At 48.7% G+C, this 24,699-nt stretch overlaps 1 protein-coding gene and 1 long non-coding RNA gene across 2 annotated transcripts in view; both read left to right on the forward strand.

The window, feature by feature from the left end:
- LOC117528142 overlaps window positions 1-8,744 on the forward strand; it is a 12,611-nt gene extending 3,867 nt beyond the window's left edge. Inside the window, exons 2-3 of the long non-coding RNA XR_004565682.1 lie at window positions 8,348-8,353; window positions 8,734-8,744. This is a non-coding gene — a long non-coding RNA (uncharacterized LOC117528142). The remainder of the gene's footprint in view (window positions 1-8,347; window positions 8,354-8,733) is intronic.
- Window positions 1-24,699, forward strand: part of LOC117528139 (voltage-dependent calcium channel gamma-2 subunit) — a 144,949-nt gene that overhangs the window by 66,775 nt on the left and 53,475 nt on the right. The gene's annotated exons all lie outside the window — the stretch shown is intronic.

Raw genomic sequence — 24,699 nt, forward strand, 5'->3', positions numbered from 1 at the left:
CTTACAATATAAAGCACCTTGGGGCAACTGTTTGTTGTGATTTGGCGCTATATAAAAAAATTGATTGATTGATTGATTGACTAACACACACATACACACACACTAACACACACATACACACACACACAGGTTTTTAAAGACGGGTAGTTTTCTCCGTGGTTTGAAACACGTTTGAGTTGGATTTGTTGAGGTCTGAACACAAATGTCTTTTCAATCTGGCGAGCTCAGAGATCATGACGGGTGTGTTCCCTTCTGTGTGTCACATCCAGATCACACACATGTGTACATGTTTCCACAGCGGAGGGGGGGGGCTTTTCCAGTTCCACAAAACACAACAAAATCATTTCTAATTTCTGACATCAGTCTAGCAAATGTCTGATGGGTCAGACATTTGCACTGGCTGGGGTGTTCCATGGGATGTTTGTTAATGAATAGCATTAGCCAAAGTACTTCATGAGGAATTGGTGGGGACCTTGTGTTCGCTATGGACGATACGGTAACCATGAAGGTCCAACAGGAACCCTGAACACAAGACAGGTAATTGGGCTCTGGTGAAACAAGAAGTCCTCAAGGACGGATCAGGCGGGGAGGCAATGGTTTGTAAACAAACAGCTGTGAAGGTGGATGAAGGCTGCAGCAGGTCCTCAGACCCTGATCATCTGGGATTTCCCAGCCATCAGACCAGGCTAAGGATCTGTGAAGGACCCTGTGTCTGTCGCTGTGCACAGCTCTCTCCAGCTGTCTCTAGATCGACCCTGGATTTAGATGTTTTCTGTGTCCACCATCCTGTGCAGGAATCAGTCAAGAGACAGTTTTCCTCACTGCCAAGAGATTGCCATGATGACGGTGAATTAGGTACTTTTGAAGGACCTGACAGTGATGGGAAGACCAAAGAGATACCACCTGATAGATCTCCACATCCAGCAGTAACCGTGGATGTGCCGCCATCACCCGTTTTTGTTTTTACAAATCACTTTCCTTTTGCAATGCAGCATTTCTTCTATATTTCAGGATGGATTCAGGCTCAGCAAAATAAAACATGAATAACTCTGCATTTACTCTCTTGGACAACTCCATTTGTAATCCCGGGCTTGTGGCAGTTGTCTCACAGTGCTGCCATTTGTATTATTTTATTAACCATTTTGTCTCTGCTGGTGAAGCGTGATATTGTGCTGAGTAGTGAGTAAGTCTGAATCCCTGAGTTGCTCCCTGTGTGTAGTGAGCGTCCCGCATGGCAGCACCCTGACATCGGTGTGTGAGTGTGTCTGTGTGAATGGGTGAATGTGAGGCATCATTGTAAAGTGCTTTGAGCACTGATGCAGATTGATAAGCACTATATAAATGCAGTCCATTTAAGTCCTGTACCGGCCCCGTGGTGCAGCGGGTCTGTGCGTATCCCCGGATACCAAAGAGTGAAGCAGGTGTGAGTCTACACCTCCCCCTGGACGGGACGCCAGTCCATCAGAGGTTACTTCTCCAGCTAAAGCCAGAACCCATATACAGCTGGCTGGACTGGGACAATACACCTGAAGTGTCAGACAGGTAGAGTGAAGCACAGACGAGGAATCGAATCCTGGTCTATGTATTGATCGTCCATTGATTGATGTAGGTGTTCAAACTACTTTTGAAATGGTGCTTTGGCAGAAACGTAAATATACCCAGTGGATGAGTCCACATTTAGTATCTCGTCTCTTGTCAGCAGAGAGTCTCCAGCCTCCAAGTCTTGATGTCGTCACAGTCTTTGCCTCAAAGACAGAGCGTGAGAGATTCACAATCACAATTATTGATCATCCACAGGGATCCTGAGTCTTTCTTCTACTTCAGAGGAATCCAGTATTTAATAATCCTGCACCTGCAGGCTGAGGAAGAGGGACACTGCTGGACTTTGCATTACAGTACCAGTGCAGTACCACGGTAGTACCACACTCCTCAAGTGCACAAGTCACTATTTTATGCACTATTTTCTTTTTTGTGCACGTTGTTGGACAGTTGCTGTGTTAACTGACTACTACTACATCTGCAGATACATGTTGTTCCTTCACACAAATAGTTCACATCTTGAGCTGCCGGATACTTTTGGTAAGGCCAAGAGCGTTTTGGAGAACCTGCGCACACACTCACACCGTGGTTCATTGGTTGATGACAGCAAATGCTGATCTGAGGTATTGTGTTTACAATAAACCAACATTACTCACTGACATAACCTCATTTCCCTCCAGCTCCTGCTGTCATATTCATCACGAGTCAAACGCGGCTGCATTTACCACAAGACACCTTAATGGAAAAAGCTCCTCTGGATTTATCATCGGCGCATTTGTATGTCAACTTTGACTTTGTTGTCTCAACTCAAAAAGTATTGAAGTGTTGCTGAGGTCTGCGGTTTTGAGCTTGATCAGATCAGGTCTGAGAAACATACCCCATGGTATAAAACCCCTTTGGGTCCTGGATGGCAACCACTCAGCCAGACAACCACTCCATCTCCACCTCTGGAAAGTAACCATCTAGATGCTGCAGGTGGGTAAAACTTGGCCCCTGTGGCCTTTCCTGGTTGCTAGAGTCCTCAACACTGAAGCAACCTCCACACCACATGTCTAAAATGTAGATGCTGATATTTACCCACAATACAATTGGTACAGCTCATCTGAGACTCCCTACACAACCATTTATTTGACACAAAGTCATTCCAGTGGTACCCAAGGATCCTCCAAAAAACCTAGTACCAAAGGTATTCAGTCCAGAGCTTGGTTAAGGGACTAATTAAGACCTCCACAGAATTATACAGTCCAGTAGTGTGAAAATCATTAAGAGGTGCTAAATATCTCATATAACAGTGTATACTAGAGCTCTTGTTGAATATTGTTGTACCTGCATTGATGGTAATTGTCCACCAGGTGGGGATTTTGCTATTTCAAGAACCTCGAGTACAGGCTGACGATGATGAAACTGTTACTTATAGTATTAGATATATAAAACAGAATTTAAATAAGCAGTGTGCATGCTGGCAGTGTTTCAACAGGCATTGCCAGTTTGCAGTACTGATGAAAAGTTTTTGGCACCATCAACAGACACATATCCTATCCACTGTTTGATTCCTGTTTTACTTTCCTGCAGCTCTTATTTTTTAATTTGTACACGCTGGCCGAGGTGAGCTCACTCAGCCGCTCAGCTTCATTTTTGCTGTCCAAGCTCTGTGCAGTTAGCAGCTCACAGAGGAACCGTTTGAACCTTTGTGGAGTTGGTGTGGTGTAAACTTTTGGAAGATCCTGCATCAGCATTCACACAGAGTCGATTCCACGTGATTGTCAGGGCAAGCGTCGGATCAGTGGAGTGAGAGAGTGGGTTTGCAAAATGTTCATAAACTCAGCTGATTTTGGATTCTAAAAGATGCAGGTTTTGGTGCACCAGAGGTCAAAGCTCATTATTTTATATCTAAAATCTTTTCATTATTTGCAACATGCTTGAACTGTGAAAAAACAAAATTATCTACAACAATTCAGTGTGCCTGACCCCCATCTGACCCTCCACAGGCTTTTGTTCTGTGTTTTTGTAATGAAGAGTCTGTTTATGGTTTCAGGATGATGCTGTAGTTCATATGAGTTACGATTTGGTTTTGCGCTGTTTGGGATTTTGCTTGGAAAACAAGAAGATCAGTCACTATGTTGTTCGTCTTTTGGCTGGTCCCGTTTCTTGTCACAATCGGCACAAGGGGTTCAGTACAGATCCACAGTGGGTAAGGTTCTGTGCTGGACGCCCTTCCTGATGCAACCCCAGTTTTCCCTGGAGAAAGACACAGCCCCTGGTCTCCCTAACAGGTCTCCCACCCCAAGTACTAATCAGGATCAACTCTGCTTACGTTCTGAGATCTGACAGATCAGATCAGGTGTACACAGAGCAGACTGGTGACTAAACAGCAGGATAAAATAAACCAGAGATGTTAGTCGTGAATTTGTGTGTTAAAGGAAGTATGCATCCATCCAGTTCAAACATGAGGAGACTAAAAACGGGTGGAGATTAAATCCATAGAGAGCTTGTATAGAATGTTGTAACAGTCATTGCGGGTGGTCCCAGTTGCGACACTGAAGGAGTATGATGATTTTGAATCCTGCCATTGGAATGAGGCAGGGGTGTAGCCTACCTCCAGCATCAGACAGGGACCAACTAGTGGAAGGGGGGTGGAGGAGGTACCATTTCAGGTCAGCAACTGTGAGCAGAAAGTTGAGTTAGAACAGACATTTTTAAATAACGTACACTTCCTATTGGTCGTGAATTGATGACTAAGGTGAGGAGCAGCTGCTTCCAATTAGAGAAACAGCTGTTACTGATTCTGAATCTGAATGAAAGCTTTGAAAACAAAGTCTTCTTGGTAGAACTTAGTCTACGCGACATTTCTTATGCCAATGAAAACAATAAGTGTATTCAGTCAAGGGTGGAACACTCGTTGCTTGTACGCAGTACCTACCACACGGCCTTGACTTTATAAGTTCCAAGGACAAAAATGCCATTATGCCATTCATGAACAGCAACCAACATTTTAGAAAGTAGCTTTCCTCCACACCTGAATAGATGGTGTTTGATTTGCGACCGTCTGCTCTCTTCTTGGATTTATTTCCAAGTGTTGTGGAGTAGATTTTTAAATAAGCAGGTGCTGTGTTCATAAGAGCAATGGGCATCTGTGTTTAGAAAGAATTTATGATGCGCTCTGCTCACTGTGCAGATTTTGTGCTGATGCCGTGAGCTCGCTTCCAGGCTGCATTATGTAAATCACCGGACACCGCTGACAGTGAGGTCAGTTCATTTATGGTTTCATCACAACGTATGAGTGTCAGTTACAACTTCATCACCTCCGTCACTGCTGATTAAAGGGCTGCGCGATGTGGACGTGAACCTGGGTTGAGGATTTTGAAGGAAAGCCATGAGGGTCTTTCATACAATGAGAACATCACCTTTGATATTACACGCCAATACTGGTAAAAATGCTGAAATTATGTTGATGATTTAGATCTGACTGTTTTTAAGGGTGATGAGCTGGAAATAAATTCCTAGAAACCTTCCTCAACTTCCCCAAACTAAAGATGCTGTTGTGTGGGTCGCCCGAAGAGGAGGTACTGCTGGCCAACACCAGAGGGCGCCCTGCCTGTAGACGGGCTTCAGGCACCAGAGGGCGCAGTTCGCCGCCAGGAGCTTCAGGAACCCTGACAGCTGTCACTCATCATCTCATCATGCCATCCATAAAAGCCTGGAGAAGACACCACACCCCTGCCGAGAAATCATCTGAAGTATTCAGGTAAACTCTCAGCCGTCTTTGTGCTTTGATCAGCTAAGCTTATTGTTGCAACGTATTTTGCTTCTAAGATCGAAAAGCTGTTAATCTGTGTTCTGAGTTTGTAGACATATCCTTTGTACACTCGCAGCTTGAGGCTGAGTTTGTGGAAGTCGAGAGGAGTTGGCGTTCCCGCTCCTCACTACTACATTAATTAGTGTGACATTGGATTCTGCACGAACACTGAGTTGAGAAACAGGAGGTGGAGGTGTTTTCTCCCCTTTATCAGAACTCTGCTGACTGTTTACTGGGTGTGTGCTCAGACACCCACTCTTGACTGTTTCTGCTTCCTGCCAGCAGTACCCGATCTGACAGCTGGAGACGGTGGCCACCTGGTGACTCGGGACTTGGCGGCTCCGGTGTGTTCCAGATCCATTGGCGGTGGAAATCGTGTGGGTCCCGACTCCTGTTTGGACAGGCGTTTCCTATCCTCGAGCCTGCCCACACGACATCAACTGTATAATTGACTGTAGTATTGAATTGTATTTGTATCCGTTGTGCACATTTCACAACATTAAAAGTGTTACTTTTTATTTCCATTGACCGTTCATTTACGCCCCCTGTTGTGGGTCTGTGTCATTACACTTTTACACAACAGGATTTCTCGGCCAACGTCATGGATCCTGAGGGGCGTCAACCATCGAGTGAACCACCAATGGAAACGCAGGGTGCACAGGGGCCAGCAGGAGGCATACTAGGTGAGCTGCAGCAAATCCTAACTGCCTTCACTGCTCGGTTGGACTTGGTAACCGAGCAGAACGTTATCCTCAGTCGGAGGATGGAGGCTGTCACCGCTCAGGTGGAAGCGCACACGCAGGGCGCTGCTGTGGCACCTCCTCCTGCTGCCCGAGTGCCAGATACAGACATTCCAGAACCCCCCCCCATCCCCTGAAGCATACATAAGCCCTCCAGAGCTGTATGGAGACTGTGTCGAGACGTGCGCTGACTTTTTAATGCAGTGTTCGCTCGTCTTTTCACAGCGTCCGGTCATGTACGCGTCTGACGCTAGCAGGGTGGCTTATGTGGTAAATCTGCTTTGAGGAGAGGCACGCGCCTGGGCTACGGCGCTTTGGGAGCAGAACTCACGGCTCCTTACTACATACACTGGGTTTATGCGGGAGTTCAAACAAGTGTTTGATCACCCCAATAGAGGCGAGACCGCTTCGAACGTGCTGCTGTCGATGAGACAGGGGCGTCGGAGCGCAGCCGAATATGCAGTCAACTTCCGCATCGCGGCAGCGAGGTCCGGCTGGAATAACGTTGCGCTCCGCGCCGCCTTCGTAAACGGACTGTCTCCGGTCCTGAAGGAGCATTTGCTGGCGAAGGATGAGCCGCGGGATTTAGATGGGCTTGTCGATCTAGTTATACGGCTAGACAACCGACTAGAAGAACATCGCCGGGAGCAAGGCGAAGGGCGTGGCCGGGCACAAGCCGTCCCTCTTCCTTCCGGGTCCGAAGGCGACAGCTCCTCCTGCTGACGAAGCTATGGACACGAGCAGGGCTAAAGTAAAATCAGAAATCAGACAACGGAGGCTGGCCCGCGGGGAGTGTTTTTTCTGCGGCTCGAGTGAGCACATTCAGAGAAATTGCCCCAAACGGTCAAACTACAACGCCCGCCCTTAGAGACTGGGCTAAGGGTGGGCCATAACACTCACGAGGGGAAATCCCACAAATCCGCACGAATCCCAGTCATGATTCTGAGTGGGGATCTCACCCTTCACGCCCCAGCACTGGTGGACACGGGGTCGGAGGGGAATCTGCTGGACAGCAGATGGGCTAGGGAGGTAGGGCTCCCTCTGGTGGCCTTACCGTCACCTTTGTCAGTTCGGGCACTAGATGGCACCCTTCTCCCATTGATCACACACCAGACACAGCCATTGACACTGGTTGTGTCTGGGAATCACAGGGAGGAGATTGTGTTTTATGTAACACCTTCTACCTCCCGGGTGATTTTGGGTTATCCATGGATGGTAAAACACAATCCCCAGATTGATTGGCCGTCTGTGGTTGTAACGTAGTGGAGCAAAACATGCCACCGGGAATTTTTAGGATCCTCGGTTCCACCCAGTGTACTAGCCAAGGAGGAGGTTCAAGTCCCCCTCCCCAATCTCGCAGCGGTGCCAGCTGAGTACCATGATCTTGCTGACGTCTTCAGCAAGGATCTGGCACTCACGCTGCCCCCGCACCGTCCGTACGATTGTGCCATAGATCTGGTAGAATTCATCATAGTACAGAAACAGCATTAGTGAAGGTTACAAATGATCTTCTTATGGCCTCGGACAGTGGACTCATCTCTGTGCTTGTTCTGTTAGACCTCAGTGCTGCTTTTGATACTGTTGACCATAAAATTTTATTACAGAGATTAGAGCATGCCATAGGTATTAAAGGCACTGCGCTGCGGTGGTTTGAATCATATTTGTCTAATAGATTACAATTTGTTCATGTAAATGGGGAATCTTCTTCACAGACTAAAGTTAATTATGGAGTTCCACAAGGTTCTGTGCTAGGACCAATTTTATTCACTTTATACATGCTTCCCTTAGGCAGTATTATTAGACGGTATTGCTTAAATTTTCATTGTTACGCAGATGATACCCAGCTTTATCTATCCATGAAGCCAGAGGACACACACCAATTAGCTAAACTGCAGGATTGTCTTACAGACATAAAGACATGGATGACCTCTAATTTCCTGCTTTTAAACTCAGATAAAACTGAAGTTATTGTACTTGGCCCCACAAATCTTAGAAACATGGTGTCTAACCAGATCCTTACTCTGGATGGCATTACCCTGACCTCTAGTAATACTGTGAGAAATCTTGGAGTCATTTTTGATCAGGATATGTCATTCAAAGCGCATATTAAACAAATATGTAGGACTGCTTTTTTGCATTTACGCAATATCTCTAAAATCAGAAAGGTCTTGTCTCAGAGTGATGCTGAAAAACTAATTCATGCATTTATTTCCTCTAGGCTGGACTATTGTAATTCATTATTATCAGGTTGTCCTAAAAGTTCCCTAAAAAGCCTTCAGTTAATTCAAAATGCTGCAGCTAGAGTACTGACGGGGACTAGAAGGAGAGAGCATATCTCACCCATATTGGCCTCTCTTCATTGGCTTCCTGTTAATTCTAGAATAGAATTTAAAATTCTTCTTCTTACTTATAAGGTTTTGAATAATCAGGTCCCATCTTATCTTAGGGACCTCGTAGTACCATATCACCCCAATAGAGCGCTTCGCTCTCAGACTGCAGGCTTACTTGTAGTTCCTAGGGTTTGTAAGAGTAGAATGGGAGGCAGAGCCTTCAGCTTTCAGGCTCCTCTCCTGTGGAACCAGCTCCCAATTCAGATCAGGGAGACAGACACCCTCTCTACTTTTAAGATTAGGCTTAAAACTTTCCTTTTTGCTAAAGCTTATAGTTAGGGCTGGATCAGGTGACCCTGAACCATCCCTTAGTTATGCTGCTATAGACGTAGACTGCTGGGGGGTTCCCATGATGCACTGTTTCTTTCTCTTTTTGCTCTGTATGCACCACTCTGCATTTAATCATTAGTGATCGATCTCTGCTCCCCTCCACAGCATGTCTTTTTCCTGGTTCTCTCCCTCAGCCCCAACCAGTCCCAGCAGAAGACTGCCCCTCCCTGAGCCTGGTTCTGCTGGAGGTTTCTTCCTGTTAAAAGGGAGTTTTTCCTTCCCACTGTAGCCAAGTGCTTGCTCACAGGGGGTCGTTTTGACCGTCGGGGTTTTACATAATTATTGTATGGCCTTGCCTTACAATATAAAGCGCCTTGGGGCAACTGTTTGTTGTGATTTGGCGCTATATAAAAAAATTGATTGATTGATTGATTGATTGGTACCGGGCGCTGAGTACCCGTCCAGCAGGTTGTACAACCTCTCACGTCCGGAACGCGAATCTATGGAGACCTACATCCGGGACTCTTTGGCTGCCGGGTTGATCCGGAACTCCACATCCCCGATGGGGGCTGGTTTCTTTTTTGTGGGTAAGAAGGACGGCGGACTCCATCCATGCATTGATTACAGAGGGCTGAACGAGATCACAGTTCGCAACCGATACCCGTTACCCCTGCTGGATTCGGTGTTCACGCCCCTGCATGGAGCCCAAATTTTCACAAAGTTGGATCTTAGAAATGCGTATCACCTGGTTCGGATCTGGAAGGGAGACGAGTGGAAGACAGCATTTAACACCCCATTAGGTCACTTTGAGTACCTGGTCATGCCATTCGGTCTCACCAATGCGCCCGCGACGTTCCAAGCCTTGGTTAATGACGTCTTGCGGGACTTCCTGCATCGGTTCGTCTTCGTGTATCTGGACGATATTCTCATCTTCTCCCCGGATCCTGAGACCCAAGTTAAGCATGTACGTCAGGTCCTGCAGCGGTTGTTGGAGAACCGGCTGTTTGTGAAGGGCGAGAAGTGTGAGTTCCACCACGCTTCTTTGTCCTTCCTGGGGTTCATAATCTCCTCCAACTCCGTCACCCCTGATCCGGCCAAGGTTGCGGCGGTGAGAGATTGGCCCCAACCAACAAGCCGTAGGAAGCTGCAACAGTTCCTCGGTTTTGCAAACTTTTATCGGAGGTTCATTAAGGGCTACAGTCAGGTTGTTAGCCCCCTGACAGCCCTGACCTCCACTAAAGTCCCCTTCACCTGGTCGGATCGGTGCGAAGCCGCGTTTAAGGAGTTGAAACGTCGGTTCTCGACTGCACCAGTTCTGGTGCAGCCTGACCCTGATCGCCAGTTTATTGTCGAAGTGGATGCCTCTGACTCAGGGATAGGAGCCGTGCTGTCCCAGAGTGGGGAGTCTGATAAGGTACTCCATCCTTGTGCCTACTATTCCCGCAGGTTGACCCCGGCTGAGAGGAACTATGACGTCGGCAGTTGGGAACTTCTGGCGGTGAAAGAGGCTCTTGAGGAGTGGAGACACCTTCTGGAGGGAGCCACGGTTCCCTTCACGGTTTTCACGGACCATCGGAACCTGGAATACATCCGGACCGCCAAGCGTCTGAACTCCAGGCAAGCCCGTTGGTCACTGTTCTTTGGTCGGTTTGACTTCCAGATCACGTATCGCCCCGGGACTAAAAACCAACGGTCCGATGCACTGTCCTGGGTGCATGAAGAGGAAGTCAGGCCAGAGCTGTCGGATCCACCGGACACCATCATCCCCGAGTCCACTGTCGTTGCAACCCTAACCTGGGACGTGGAGAAGACCGTCAGGGAGGCCCTGACACGACACCCGGACCCCAGAGATGGACCTAAGAACCGGCTGTACGTCCCACCAGAGGCCAGGGCTGTGGTCTTGGACTTCTGTCACGGTTCAAAGCTCTCCTGTCACCCAGGGGTGCGTAGAACCGTGGCAGTGGTCTGGCAGCGCTTCTGGTGGGCGTCGATGGAGACCGACGTCCGGGAGTATGTCCAGGCCTGCACCACCTGTGCCAGGGGCAAGGCTGATCATAAGAAGGCCCAAGGACTCCTCCAGCCGCTGCCGGTGCCTCGTCGCCCGTGGTCCCACATAGGCCTGGACTTCATCACGGGTCTCCCTGCGTCCCAGGGTATGACGACCATCCTGACGATAGTGGACCAGTTCTCCAAGGCGGCCCACTTCGTGGCCCTCACAAAGCTCCCAACGGCCCAGGAGACTGCAGACCTCCTGGTCCACCATGTCGTGTGTCTGCATGGTATCCCCACGAACGTAGTCTCTGATCGTGGTCCCCAGTTCTCCTCGCAAGTCTGGAGTTTCTGTAGGGAACTGGGGGCCACCATGAGCCTCTCGTCCGGGTACCACCCCCAAGACCTGGAGCAGGCCCTGCAGTGTGTCACCTCCACACACCCGACGGCCTGGAGTCAACACCTGGCCTGGATCGAATACGCCCATAACAGTCAGGTCTCATCTGCCACCGGCCTCTCCCCCTTTGAGGCGTGTTTGGGGTACCAACCCCCATTGTTTCCAGCCGTGGGGGGAGGGGTTGAGGTCCCCTCGGTCCAGGCCCACCTCAGAAGATGCCGTCGGGTGTGGCGCACTGTCTGCTCTGCCCTTCTGACAGCCCGGACAAGGGTTAAGGACCATGCAGACCGCCGGCGTACCCCGGCCCCTGCATACCAGCCCGGGCAGGAGGTTTGGCTGTCAACTAAGGACATCCCTCTGCAGGTGGACTCCCACAAACTGAAGGACAGATACATCGGACCTTTCCCTATCATCAAAGTCCTCAGTCCAGCAGTGAATCCGCAGTGAAGCTGAGGCTGCCAGCTTCACTGTGGATACATCCAGTCTTTCACGTGTCCCGGAGAAAACCGTGTCACTCCTCCAACCTCTGCACTCCTGGACCAGCGCCACCTCCTGCCCGGATCACTACTACATTAATTAGTGTGACATTGGATTCTGCACGAACACTGAGTTGAGAAACAGGAGGTGGAGGTGTTTTCTCCCCTTTATCAGAACTCTGCTGACTGTTTACTGTTTACTCACTTGACTGTTTCTGCTTCCTGCCAGCAGTACACAATCTGACAGCTGGAGACGGTGGCCACCTGGTGACTCGGGACTTGGCGGCTCCGGTGTGTTCCAGATCCGTTGGCGGTGGAAATCGTGTGGGTCCCGACTCCTATTTGGACAGGCGTCTCCTATCCTCGAGCCTGCCCACACGACATCAACTGTATAATTGACTGTAGTATTGAATTGTATCTGTATCCATTGTGCACATTTCACAACATTAAAAGTGTTACTTTTTATTTCCATTGACCGTTCATTTACGCCCCCTGTTGTGGGTCCGTGTCATTACACTTTTACACAACAGATGCTTGAGAACATAATTTATTGATGACGTCTCCAGCAGTCAGCGCCCTGATGTGCTTTTACTTTTCCACGTCACAAAAAATGAACATGGACCATGAATCGCTACATCTCATCTGGCAAACCTGAAGCTTGTTACAAACCTTTTTCGCTTGTGACTTCACTAAGATAAAGTGAGTCCTTTCCACATCTTTGTGGTATCAGTAGATGTCCTGATTCAGTGGCACTTTTTTCACTCCAGTGAGACCTGTTAAAGGTCTATTTATATGTTGTAAATTTACTGTTTGAGTTCCACTCCAGAGCAGAAGGTGGCAGTAATGCGCCATTAAGCTGGGTGCAAATTTCAGTAAACGAGAAGAATGAAGGGATGAGTTTGGTTGTGTCTCCCTACCACATATAAGTACCTATATGTGGCGCCCCCTATGGCAGTACCTATGTACTGCCATAGGGGGCACTCTGTTTTTGCCTGAATTTTCTAAGACTCACCAAGCAACATATTTTTGGCTCTGCCTCCTTTGTAACCCGTAGTGTATTCAGAAATAAAACATCAAATACGTCTAAATAAGACTAGATAACCACAAACAAACTAGTAATAAATTACATATCCTGAAACACACCCACATCCCACTGATTTTACCTGATTTTTACTGATTTCACCCACAGCAGCCATGTAGAATATCATTCTGCTGTCTGGCGCTGCTCCAGTTTCACATGGTTTTGTATGTAAATGTGACGGAGGCCAGCAGGAGTCGCTGTGCGTGTGGTAGTCAGTAAACCTCACTCCCCAACAGGCGGACCCGGCGCCACGAGGGGGCATTTGGGGGCGACGCCCCCTCACGTCATCAACTTCGCCCCCTCAGAGTTATCAAAAATAAAAATAAAAAAGAAAGAAAAAGAAATACTGGAAAATATAGCGCCTCGCAGTTTCGCAGATTTTTTTACTCCAATTTTGCATGCTTTTTTTTTTTTTTTTTTTTTACAGCGCATTGTGCTCTGCGTCCTCATCAAGCAGGCCGGTGTTCTGTCGAGATGACGGGACACCTGTTGCGGCGCGCGAAGGGAGAGCACACGCATTGTGTTCTGCGTGTCTGTTTATAAGAATCTTCTCGCCCAGAAGAAAAAAGAGCGCCAACAACTACCCATAACTGTGTTCTTCACTCGGAAAAAGACACCTGCAGCGAGGTGTGAGTGGAAAAAGGCGCAACAGTGGCACGGCGCCATGACGAAGAGGCGCGATCAGAGGAACTGTGAAATACTGGTCAGTCACTATTAATAATTTCTTATGTGTCCAACCTTGTAGGTTGATCGTTAAAATTAAATTTGTTAGTTCTAAAAGCCATCATAATTATTTATAGGAAAACATTCTATTTTTATTTCTCAAACAAATGTTTGGGCCTGAAAACAGGTTGGTCTTATTTTTCTACTAAGGTTTGAACTTTGAGTGTTTACACACGAGAGAAAAGTGAGAAAATGGTCATGCCTGTTTGAGAAAAATGTTTAAAGTGTGTATCTGTGTAGGCTCTCAGTTGTCCAGGTGGTTTCCATAGTAGAGAAGCTTGAATCTTCGACTGGACTGGGTTGCTTGACGTGAGGACGTTTCGCTTCAAATCACAGAAGCTTCCTCAGCTAAAATTCTTGCTCTGGTAGTCTGACTTCTGTCTTGACTCTTATAGAGAAGAATAAACCAGAAGCCAACAAAAGCTGGAGTTTTTTAACCTAACCAGACCCCACCTACCGAGAGGCTGACTGCTATAGGCTAGTGACTAAACAATAGCTCTAATTAGCACCTATTGTGCTCTAGTTAGCACTCTCCTAATGACAGGACGGAAGCCTCCCCTGATGGCTCCCTTGACGACTCTCTCCTGATGACATGAATGACTCATTACCATGAACAAAAGACTGAAACTTCTTTGACTGTTGTGAAAGTGTAGGAACACGGACCCACAACAGGGGGCGCAAATGAACGGACAATGGAGGAAGTCAAATAACAACACTTTACTGTTGTGAAGAAGCACAACCAACACGGCGAATTACAATTGTAGACAAGTAGTCAATTCACAAAAAATGTGTCACGTGGGCAGGCTCAAAGATAAGAGACGTCCGTCCAAAGCAGAACCGGAACCACACGATTTCCTCTGCCACCGAACCCCGGGAATACTGGAGCCCCCAAGTCCCGAACACCCAGGTGGCCACTGCCTCCGCTTGTCGGATCTGGTACTGCTGGCGAGGAACAAAAACAGTTAGATGTGGGTGCGTGTGCACCCAGCAACACGTATGGTGGGGAAAACCACCTCCACCTCTCGTCGAAAAAAGAAACAGAATATCTGCTGTCCAACACACACAAGCAACAGATATTCCTGTCAGAAAGTCAACACAGTCAGCTGAGAACGTTACCTCCTTGGTAGAGCGATATCTCGGCAAAGAGGTGGAGATGTCGTCTTGCTGATATACCACTGAAGATCAGATGATTGGTGACAGCTGTCATAGGTGATAAGTGACAGCTGTCACCCCGGCTGCTCCTGTGAGGCGGCAGCGCCCTCTGGTGCCTGGAGCCCGCACTCCAGGCAGGGTGCCCTCTGGTGGTGGTGGGCCAGCAATACCTCCTCTTCAGCGGCCCACACAACAGGACCCCCCCCTCAACGAGCGCCTCCTGGCGCCCGACCAGGCTTGTCCGGGTGGCGGCGGTAGAAATCGGCCAGGAGGGCCGGGTCCAGGATGAAGCTCCTCTTCACCCAGGAGCGTTCTTCGGGGCCGTACCCCTCCCAGTCCACCAAATACTGGAAGCCCCGGCCCATCCTTCGGACATCCAAGAGCCGGCGCACAGTCCAAGCCGGCTCGCCATCAATGATCCGGGCAGGAGGTGGTGCCGGACCCGGAGTACAGAGGGGTGAGGTGTGATGTGGCTTAATCCGGGACACATGGAAAACGGGATGGATCCGCAGTGAGGCCGGAAGCTGAAGCCTCACCGCGGCTGGACTGATGACCTTGAGGATTTTAAATGGACCGATGTACCGATCCTGCAGTTTAGGTGAGATCACTTGGAGGGGAATGTCCTTTGTTGACAACCACACTTCCTGCCCTGGCCGATACGTAGGGGCCGGGGTCCGCCGACGGTCTGCATGGGCTTTCGTCCTCATCCCGGCCCTCAGCAAAGCAGAACGGGCGGCACGCCACACCCGACGGCACTTCCGCAGGTGGGCCTGGACCGAGGGCACACCGACCTCTCCCTCAACCACCGGAAACAAAGGAGGCTGGTACCCCAGACACACCTCAAAAGGGGAGAGGCCGGTGGCTGACGACACCTGGCTGTTATGGGCATACTCGATCCAGGCCAAATGGGTACTCCAGGCCGCCGGGTGCGCGGCCGTCACGCAACGCAGGGCCCGTTCCACCTCCTGATTGGCCCGTTCTGCTTGCCCGTTGGTCTGGGGATGATACCCGGATGAGAGACTCACCGTGGCCCCCAGTTCCCGGCAGAAGCTCCTCCAGACTTGTGAGGAGAACTGGGGACCGCGATCGGAGATGATGTCTGTTGGAATCCCATGCAGCCGGACGACGTGGTGGACCAGGAGGTCCGCTGTCTCCTGAGCAGTCGGGAGCTTCGGGAGGGCCACGAAGTGGGCCGCCTTGGAGAATCGGTCCACTATCGTGAGGATGGTGGTGTTGCCCTGGGACGGTGGGAGGCCCATGACAAAATCCAGGCCGATGTGGGACCAGGGGCTGTAGCAGTCCCGAAGCCCTGCGATGATCAGCCTTGCCCCTGGCGCAGGTGGTGCAGGCCTGGATATAATCCCGGACGTCGGCCTCTAGGGACGCCCACCAGAAGCGCTGCTGGACAACTGCCACGGTTCTTCGCACCCCTGGATGACAGGAGAGCTTGGAGCAGTGACAGAAGTCCAGGACTGCAGCCCTAGCCTCTGGTGGGACGTAGAGTCTGTTCTTCGGCCCAGTTCCGGGGTCCGGGCTTCGTGCCAGGGCCTCCCGGATGGTTCTCTATACGTCCCAGGTGAGGGTGGCCACGATAGTGGACTCCGGGATGATGGGTTCCAGTGGATCCGACAACTCCGCTTTGACTTCATCTTCATGTACCCGGGACAAGGCATCCGATCTCTGGTTTTTGGTCCCGGGACGGTAGGTGATCCGGAAGTCAAAACGGCCGAAGAACAGTGACCAGCGGGCTTGACTGGGGTTCAGCCGCTTGGCGGTCCTGATATACTCCAGGTTCCGGTGGTCAGTGAAAACCGTGAATGGCACGGACGTTCCCTCCAACAGATGTCTCCACTCTTCAAGAGCCTCTTTCACCGCAAGGAGTTCTCGATTGCCGACGTCATAGTTCCCTTCGGCCGGGGTCAACCTGCGGGAAAAATAGGCACACGGGTGAAGGACCTTATTGGTCTTCCCGCTCTGGGAAAGCACAGCTCCTATCCCTGAGTCCGAGGCGTCCACTTCAACCACTAACTGGCGACTAGGATCGGGCTGCACCAGAACGGGTGCAGACGAGAAGCGCTGTTTCAACTCCTTGAACGCGGCATCGCAACGATCCGACCAGGTGAAGGGGACTTTTGGTGAGGTCAGGGCTGTCAGGGGGCTAACTACCTGACTGTAGCCCTTAATGAACCTCCTGTAGAAATTAGCAAAGCCGAGGAACTGTTGCAGCTTCCTACGGCTGGTGGGTTGGGGCCAGTCTCTCACCGCCGCGACCTTGGCCGGATCAGGAGCGACGGAGTTAGGGGAGATGATAAACCCCAGGAAGGACAAAGAAGTACGGTGGAACTCGCACTTCTCGCCCTTCACAAACAGCCGGTTCTCTAACAACCGCTGCAGGACCTGACGTACATGCCGGACATGGGTCTCAGGATCCGGAGAAAAGATGAGTATATCGTCCAGATATACGAAGACGAATCAGTGCAGGAAATCCCGCAAGACATCATTAACCAATGCTTGGAACGTCGCGGGGGCGTTTGTAAGACCGAACGGCATGACCAGGTACTCAAAGTGACCTAAGGGGGTGTTAAATGCCGTCTTCCACTCGTCTCCCTTCCGGATCCGAACCTGTTGATACGCATTTCTAAGATCCAGCTTAGTGAACATTTGGGCTCCATGCAGGGGCGTGAACACTGAATCCAACAAGGGCAATGGGTATCGGTTACGAACCGTGATTTCGTTCAGCCCCCTGTAATCAATGCATGGATGTAGTCCGCCATCCTTTTTCCCCACAAAAAAGAAACCTGCACCCATCTGGGAGGTGGAATTCCGGATCAACCCGGCAGCTAAAGAGTCCAGGATGTAGGTCTCCATTGATTCGCGCTCAGGTCGTGAGAGGTTGTACAGCCTGCTGGACGGAAACTCAACGCCTGGAACCAAATCAATGGCACAATCGTACGGGCGGTGCGGGGGAAGGGTGAGCGCCAGATCCTTGCTGAACACGTCCACAAGGTCATGGTACTCCACCGGCACTGTCCCGAGATTGGGCGGGGCTCTGACCTCCTCCTTAGCCTGGGAACCGGGAGGAACCGAGGAACCTAAACATACCCGATGGCAGGTCTCGCTCCACTGAACCACTACCCCGGACGGCCAATCGATCCGGGGATTGTGTTTTAACATCCAGGGGAACCCTAGAATCACGCGGGAGGTGGCAGGAGTCACAAAAAACTCGATCTCCTCCCGGTGGTTCCCTGACACCACCAGAGTTACTGGAGGTGTCTTATGTGTGATTAAAGGGAGTAGGGAGCCATCTAGTGCCCGTACTTGCACAGGTGAAGTAAGTGCCACCAGAGGGAGTCCTGCCTCCCTGGCCCATTTGCTGTCTAGCAAATTCCCTTCAGAGCCCGTGTCCACCAGTGCTGGGGCCTGAAGGGTTAAATCCTCATAAAGGATTGTAACCGGGAGTCGTGTGGCAATATGGGTGTGTCCCACATGAATGTCTTGGCCCGCCCCTAGCCCAGTTTCTAGGGGCGGGCGTTGGTGTTTAACCGCTCGGGGCAGTCCCTCACTTGATGCTCTATCGAGCCACAAACAAAGCACGCTCCGCGGACCAGCCTCCTCTGTCTATCCGGTGGTCTGAATGTGGCCCAGCTCGTGTCCATAGCTTCATCAGCAGGAGGAGCTGTAACCACACGGAGCGTAGAGGCCATGGAGCGTGGGGAGGGCGGACCTCGGTTGGAACCGGAAGGGAGAGGGACGGCACGTGCCCAGCCACGCCCTTCGTCTCGTTCCCGACGGCGTTCTTCTAACCGATTGTCTAATCGTATAACCAGATCAATAAGCCCGTCTAAATCCCGCGGTTCGTCCTTAGCCACCAGGTGCTCCTTCAGGACCAACGACAGTCCGTTTACGAAGGCGGCACGGAGGGCAGTGCTATTCCAGCCGGACCTCACCGCCGCGATGCGGAAGTCGACTGCATAAGCAGCTGCGCTCCGGCGCCCCTGTCTCATTGACAGCAGCACGGCTGAAGCGGTCTCTCCTCTATTTGGGTGATCGAACACTGTTCTGAACTCCCTCACAAACCCATCATATGTCTGAAGGAGCCGTGAATTTTGCTCCCAGAGCGCTGTAGCCCAAGCGCGTGCCTCACCGCGAAGCAGTGTTATAACATAAGCTATCTTGCTAGCATCAGTCGCGTACATGACGGGACGTTGTGCGAAGACGAGCGAACACTGCATAAGAAAGTCCGCGAACGTCTCCACACAACCCCCGTACGGCTCTGGAGGGCTTATGTATGCTTCAGGGGAAGGTGGGAGGGGTCGTTGAACGACCTGTGGAATGTCAACGTTGCGCACAGGATCGACAGGAGGGAGAGCCGCAGCAGCGCCCTGAGGGCGCGCTTCCACCTGAGTGGCGAGAGCCTCCACCCTGCGGTTAAGGAGGACGTTCTGCTCGGTCATTAGATCCAACCGAGCCGTAAAGGCGGTGAGGATTCGCTGCAACTCACCGATCATTCCTCCTGCAGACGCCTGTGCGCCCTGTACTTCCATTGGCCGTTCAACAGCCGGTTGACGCCCCTCGGGGTTCATGACGTTGGCCGAGATATCCTGTTGTGAAAGTGTAGGAACACGGACCCACAACAGGGGGCGCAAATGAACGGACAATGGAGGAAGTCAAATAACAACACTTTACTGTTGTGAAGAAGCACAACAAACACTGCGAATTACAATTGTAGACAAGTAGTCAATTCACAAAAAATGTGTCACGTGGGCAGGCTCGAAGATAAGAGACGTCCGTCCAAAGCAGAACCGGAACCACACGATTTCCTCCGCCACCGAACCCCGGGAATACTGGAGCCGCCAAGTCCCGAACACCCAGGTGGCCACTGCCTCCGCTTGTCGGATCTGGTACTGCTGGCGAGGAACAAAAACAGTTAGATGTGGGTGCGTGTGCACCCAGCAACACGTATGGTGGGGAAAACCACCTCCACCTCTCGTCGAAAAAAGAAACAGAATATCTGCTGTCCAACACACACAAGCAACAGATATTCCTGTCAGAAAATCAACACAGTCAGCTGAGAACGTTACCTCCTTGGTAGAGCGATATCTCGACAAAGAGGTGGAGATGTCGTCTTGCTGATATACCACTGAAGATCAGATGATTGGTGACAGCTGTCACCTGGAGCCCGCACTCCAGGCAGGGTGCCCTCTGGTGGTGGTGGGCCAGCAGTACCTCCGCTTCAGCGGCCCACACAACATTGACCTGAGTACCACATTGTAAACAGGGGACAAAGCGTGTCTGAGACCCGCTCCGCGGTTAAGGCTGGGTTTCACCTGTTTTACAAAGAATGCTTCCTTGACTTTAAACTTTACTTTACTTTAAACCAGTCAACACCTTGAGACAGAAATTAGTTCACCCTAAGGACAGGATCCCTAGTTACAAACAGAGCAATGTAGCGTATCATATCAGATGTCAGGAAAACTGTAATGAACACTACATAGGTGAGACAAAGCAACTTTTACACAAGAGGCTATACCAGCACCGCAGAGAGGTCATCAGTGGACCTCAGTCTGCAGTTCATCTCCACCTGAAAGACACTAACCACACATTTGAGGGCAAGGAAGTTAAAATCTTAGCCAGAGAGAAGAAATGGTTTGAGAGAGTTGTCAAGGAAGCATTCTTTGTAAAACAGTTGAAACCCAGCCTTAACCACGGAGCGGGTCTCAGACACGCTTTGTCCCCTGTTTACAATGTGGTACTCAGGTCAAAGCAGTTTCAGTCTTTTGTTCATGGTAATGAGTCATTCACGTCATCAGGAGAGAGTCGTTAAGTGAGCCATCAGGGGAGGCTTCCGTCCTGTCATTAGGAGAGTGCTAACTAGAGCACAATAGGTGCTAATTAGAGCTATTGTTTAGTCACTAGCCTATAGCTTCTCTACTTTAAAGTGTGTAGTGAGGGGTTTTACAGCCTTAAAACGTCTATAATAATTGTAAAAAATAACGCTGACTACTTTGCGGATTTCGCCTATTGCGGGCTATTTTTAGAACGTAACTCCCGCGATATTCGAGGGACCACTGTATATCTACATAAAAGGTTTATCTTTGACCCGTTGTGTGACTGTCATGCCTAATTGCACTGTGTTTGCGCTTGTGATGGAGGGTTGTATGTGGGGTTAATCTACTGTCTCATGTCGTTTCTCAGATCAGTTGTTGGTTTGGTTTTGTGGTATGCAGGAGATCACTTGACCGAGGGTCTATAGTTCAAATAATAATTAAAAAATACTGTCATCACTCTTCACTCTCAGTCAGTCTCTTACAACGGTGTAGCCTAAATACACGAGCTTTCTCGGAGCGCACCCAATTCATTATGCACGCTCAGAGGCACGTCCCCTCCGGTGCACACATTTTTTTTGGGGGGGGGGGGGGGGGGGGCGGTGACCCCGCCCCCTGTGATAAACTCATTACCCCCTTAATATTTTTTTTCTGGCGCCGGGCCTGCCAACAGGTAAAGGTCTATCTGACAACAAATGCCAGAGCCCAGGTTTTAGCCTTCTGGTCATAGCGCCCGCCTCCTGTGCTGGAGATCATGAGTTCATGTCCCGAGGGGAGCAACAAAATAAGTGAGACATATACAACGCAGACGTAAAATAAAGTCATGATCTCCTTTCAATAGTTCCAGATTCTTCAAGTTCCACATGATGGTCAGTAAATGTCCACTAGCCGTCCTCACATTTGTGTTGCTTGATTCTTTCGTCTATCCACAGTCAATAAGCAGGAAGCATCGATAACAGAAATGGCTGATGGCTGTTTCAAGTTCGTGTCCACATCACAGCTCTCTCCTGTAGCGATCGCTAACGCAGCCGTCCACTGTCATCACTCCTCGTGGTCATACTTCTCCAAAGTCAGATAAACTTGTGCGGCGTTCTCCGCAAGACTCACCGGCTCCTAGTGTTTTTTCCACTGCAGGAAAATCCCTTTACAGACAGGCTTTTTTTCCACCTATGGAACTGTCATATTCCTGAAATATTCGCCATGACAACAGACTTGGAGATATCGCATGTGAAAGTAACAGCAAACAAACACTAAAAAATAATTCCAAAATAAAGCACATTAGCCAGGCACTGCTCAGTGGAAATTGCACTGGACTGTTACAAAAAGGGATGTTGATGACACAATGTATTCTGGGTCAATTTTTTCTATATACAGTTGGGAGAATTCAGGGGCTGCATCCTTCGAAGGCTGCATTCGTTGGCCATAGACGAGGCTGTCTCATTTTGAAGGCTTCTTGGAATGCAGCCTTCTTTCCCCAAAAAATGATCAGATACAACAGATGTATCCTTCACGGCTCAAACAATCCCATGAGTCATTGAGTGATTTTTTTTTTTCTAACAGCCAAAGATAACGATACGTCTTTGGGATGGTTATGAGTAATTTTTTCTCTAATAGTTAAAATTTTGTTAGCAAAGAAAGTCATGAAGTCATTACTAGTTAAAGTTAATGGAATACTCAGCTCAATAGAGCTCTGACTCTTTGTCAGCCTGGCTACAGTGCTGAAAAGAAACCTGGGGTTGTTCTTATTTTCTTCAATTAGTGATGAGTAGAAAGATGTCCTAGCTTTACGGAGGGCTTTTTTATAGAGCAACAGACTCTTTTTCCAGGCTAAGTGAAGATCTTCTAAATTAGTGAGACGCCATTTCCTCTCCAACTTACGGGTTATCTGCTTTAAGCTACGAGTTTGTGAGTTATACCACGGAGTCAGGCACTTCTGATTTAAAGCTCTCTTTTTCAGAGGAGCTACAGCATCCAAAGTTGTCTTCAATGAGGATGTAAAACTATTGACGAGATACTCTATCTCACTTACAGAGTTTAGGTAGCTACTCTGCACTGTGTTGTTATATGGCATTAGAGAACATAAAGAAGGAATCATATCCTTAAACCTAGTTACAGCACTTTCTGAAAGACTTCTAGTGTAATGAAACTTATTCCCCACTGCTGGGTAGTCCATCAGAGTAAATGTAAATGTTATTAAGAAATGATCAGACAGAAGGGAGTTTTCAGGGAATACTGTTAAGTCTTCAATTTCCATACCATAAGTCAGAACAAGATCTAAGATATGATTAAAGTGGTGGGTGGACTCATTTACATTTTGAGCAAAGCCAATAGAGTCTAATAATAGATTAAATGCAGTGTTGAGGCTGTCATTCTCAGCATCTGTGTGGATGTTAAAATCGCCCACTATAATTATCTTATCTGAGCTAAGCACTAAGTCAGACAAAAGGTCTGAAAATTCACAGAGAAACTTACAGTAACGACCAGGTGGACGATAGATAATAACAAATAAAACTGGTTTTTGGGACTTCCAATTTGGATGGACAAGACTAAGAGTCAAGCTTTCAAATGAATTAAAGCTCTGTCTGGGTTTTTGATTAATTAATAAGCTGGAATGGAAGATTGCTGCTAATCCTCCGCCCCGGCCCGTGCTACGAGCATTCTGACAGTTAGTGTGACTCGGGGGTGTTGACTCATTTAAACTAACATATTCATCCTGCTGTAACCAGGTTTCTGTAAGGCAGAATAAATCAATATGTTGATCAATTATTATATCATTTACCAACAGGGACTTAGAAGAGAGAGACCTAATGTTTAATAGACCACATTTAACTGTTTTAGTCTGTGGTGCAGTTGAAGGTGCTATATTATTTTTTCTTTTTGAATTTTTATGCTTAAATAGATTTTTGCTGGTTATTGGTGGTCTGGGAGCAGGCACCGTCTCTACGGGGATGGGGTAATGAGGGGATGGCAGGGGGAGAGAAGCTGCAGAGAGGTGTGTAAGACTACAACTCTGCTTCCTGGTCCCAACCCTGGATAGTCACGGTTTGGAGGATTTAAGAAAATTGGCCAGATTTCTAGAAATGAGAGCTGCTCCATCCAAAGTGGGATGGATGCCGTTAGTACTCTAGCTGCAGCATTTTGAATTAACTGAAGGCTTTTCAGGGAACTTTTAGGACAACCTGATAATAATGAATTACAATAGTCCAGCCTAGAAGAAATAAATGCATGAATTAGCTTTTCAGCATCACTCTGAGACAAGACCTTTCTAATTTTAGAGATATTGCGCAAATGCATAAAAGCAGTCCTACATATTTGCTTAATATGCGCATTGAAGGACATATCCTGATCAAAAATGACTCCATGATTTCTCACAGTATTACTAGAGGTCAGGGTAATGCCATCCAGAGTAAGGATCTGGTTAGACACCATGTTTCTAAGATTTGTGGGGCCAAGTACAATAACTTCAGTTTTATCTGAGTTTAAAAGCAGGAAATTAGAGGTCATCCATGTCTTTATGTCTGTAAGACAATCCTGCAGTTTAACTAATTGGTGTGTGTCCTCTGGCTTCATGGATAGATAAAGCTGAGTATCATCTGCGTAACAATGAAAATTTAAGCAATGCTTTCTAATAACACTGACTAAGGGAAGCATGTATAAAGTGAATAAAATTGGTCCTAGCACAGAACCTTGTGGAACTCCATAATTAACCTTAGTCTGTGAAGAAGACTCCCCATTTACATGAACAAATTGTAATCTATTAGATAATTATGATTCAAACCACTGCAGCGCAGTGCCTTTAATACCTATGGCATGCTCTAATCTCTGTAATAAAATTTTATGGTCAACAGTATCAAAAGCTGCACTGAGGTCTAACAGGACGAGCACAGAGATGAGTCCACTGTCTGAGGCCATAAGAAGATCATTTGTAACCTTCACTAATGCTGTTTCTGTACTATGATGAATTCTAAAACCTGACTGAAACTCTTCAAATAGACCATTCCTCTGCAGATGATCAGTTAGCTGTTTTACAACTACCCTTTCAAGAATTTTTGAGAGAAAAGGAAGGTTGGAGATTGGCCTATAATTAGCTAAGATAGCTGGGTCAAGTGATGGCTTTTTAAGTAATGGTTTAATTACTGCCACCTTAAAAGCCTGTGGTACATAGCCAACTAACAAAGAGAGATTGATCATATTTAAGATCGAAGCATTAACTCAGTGATTCTCAACCGGGGTGCCGCGGCACCCTAGGGTGCCGTGATCGATTGTCAGGGGTGCCGTGGGCAATTATCAAATATCACCATTATCGGGTGTATGTGCTGTA

Source organism: Thalassophryne amazonica, chromosome 16 (assembly GCF_902500255.1).
Source record: "Thalassophryne amazonica chromosome 16, fThaAma1.1, whole genome shotgun sequence".
NCBI classification, from domain to species: Eukaryota; Metazoa; Chordata; class Actinopteri; order Batrachoidiformes; family Batrachoididae; genus Thalassophryne; species Thalassophryne amazonica.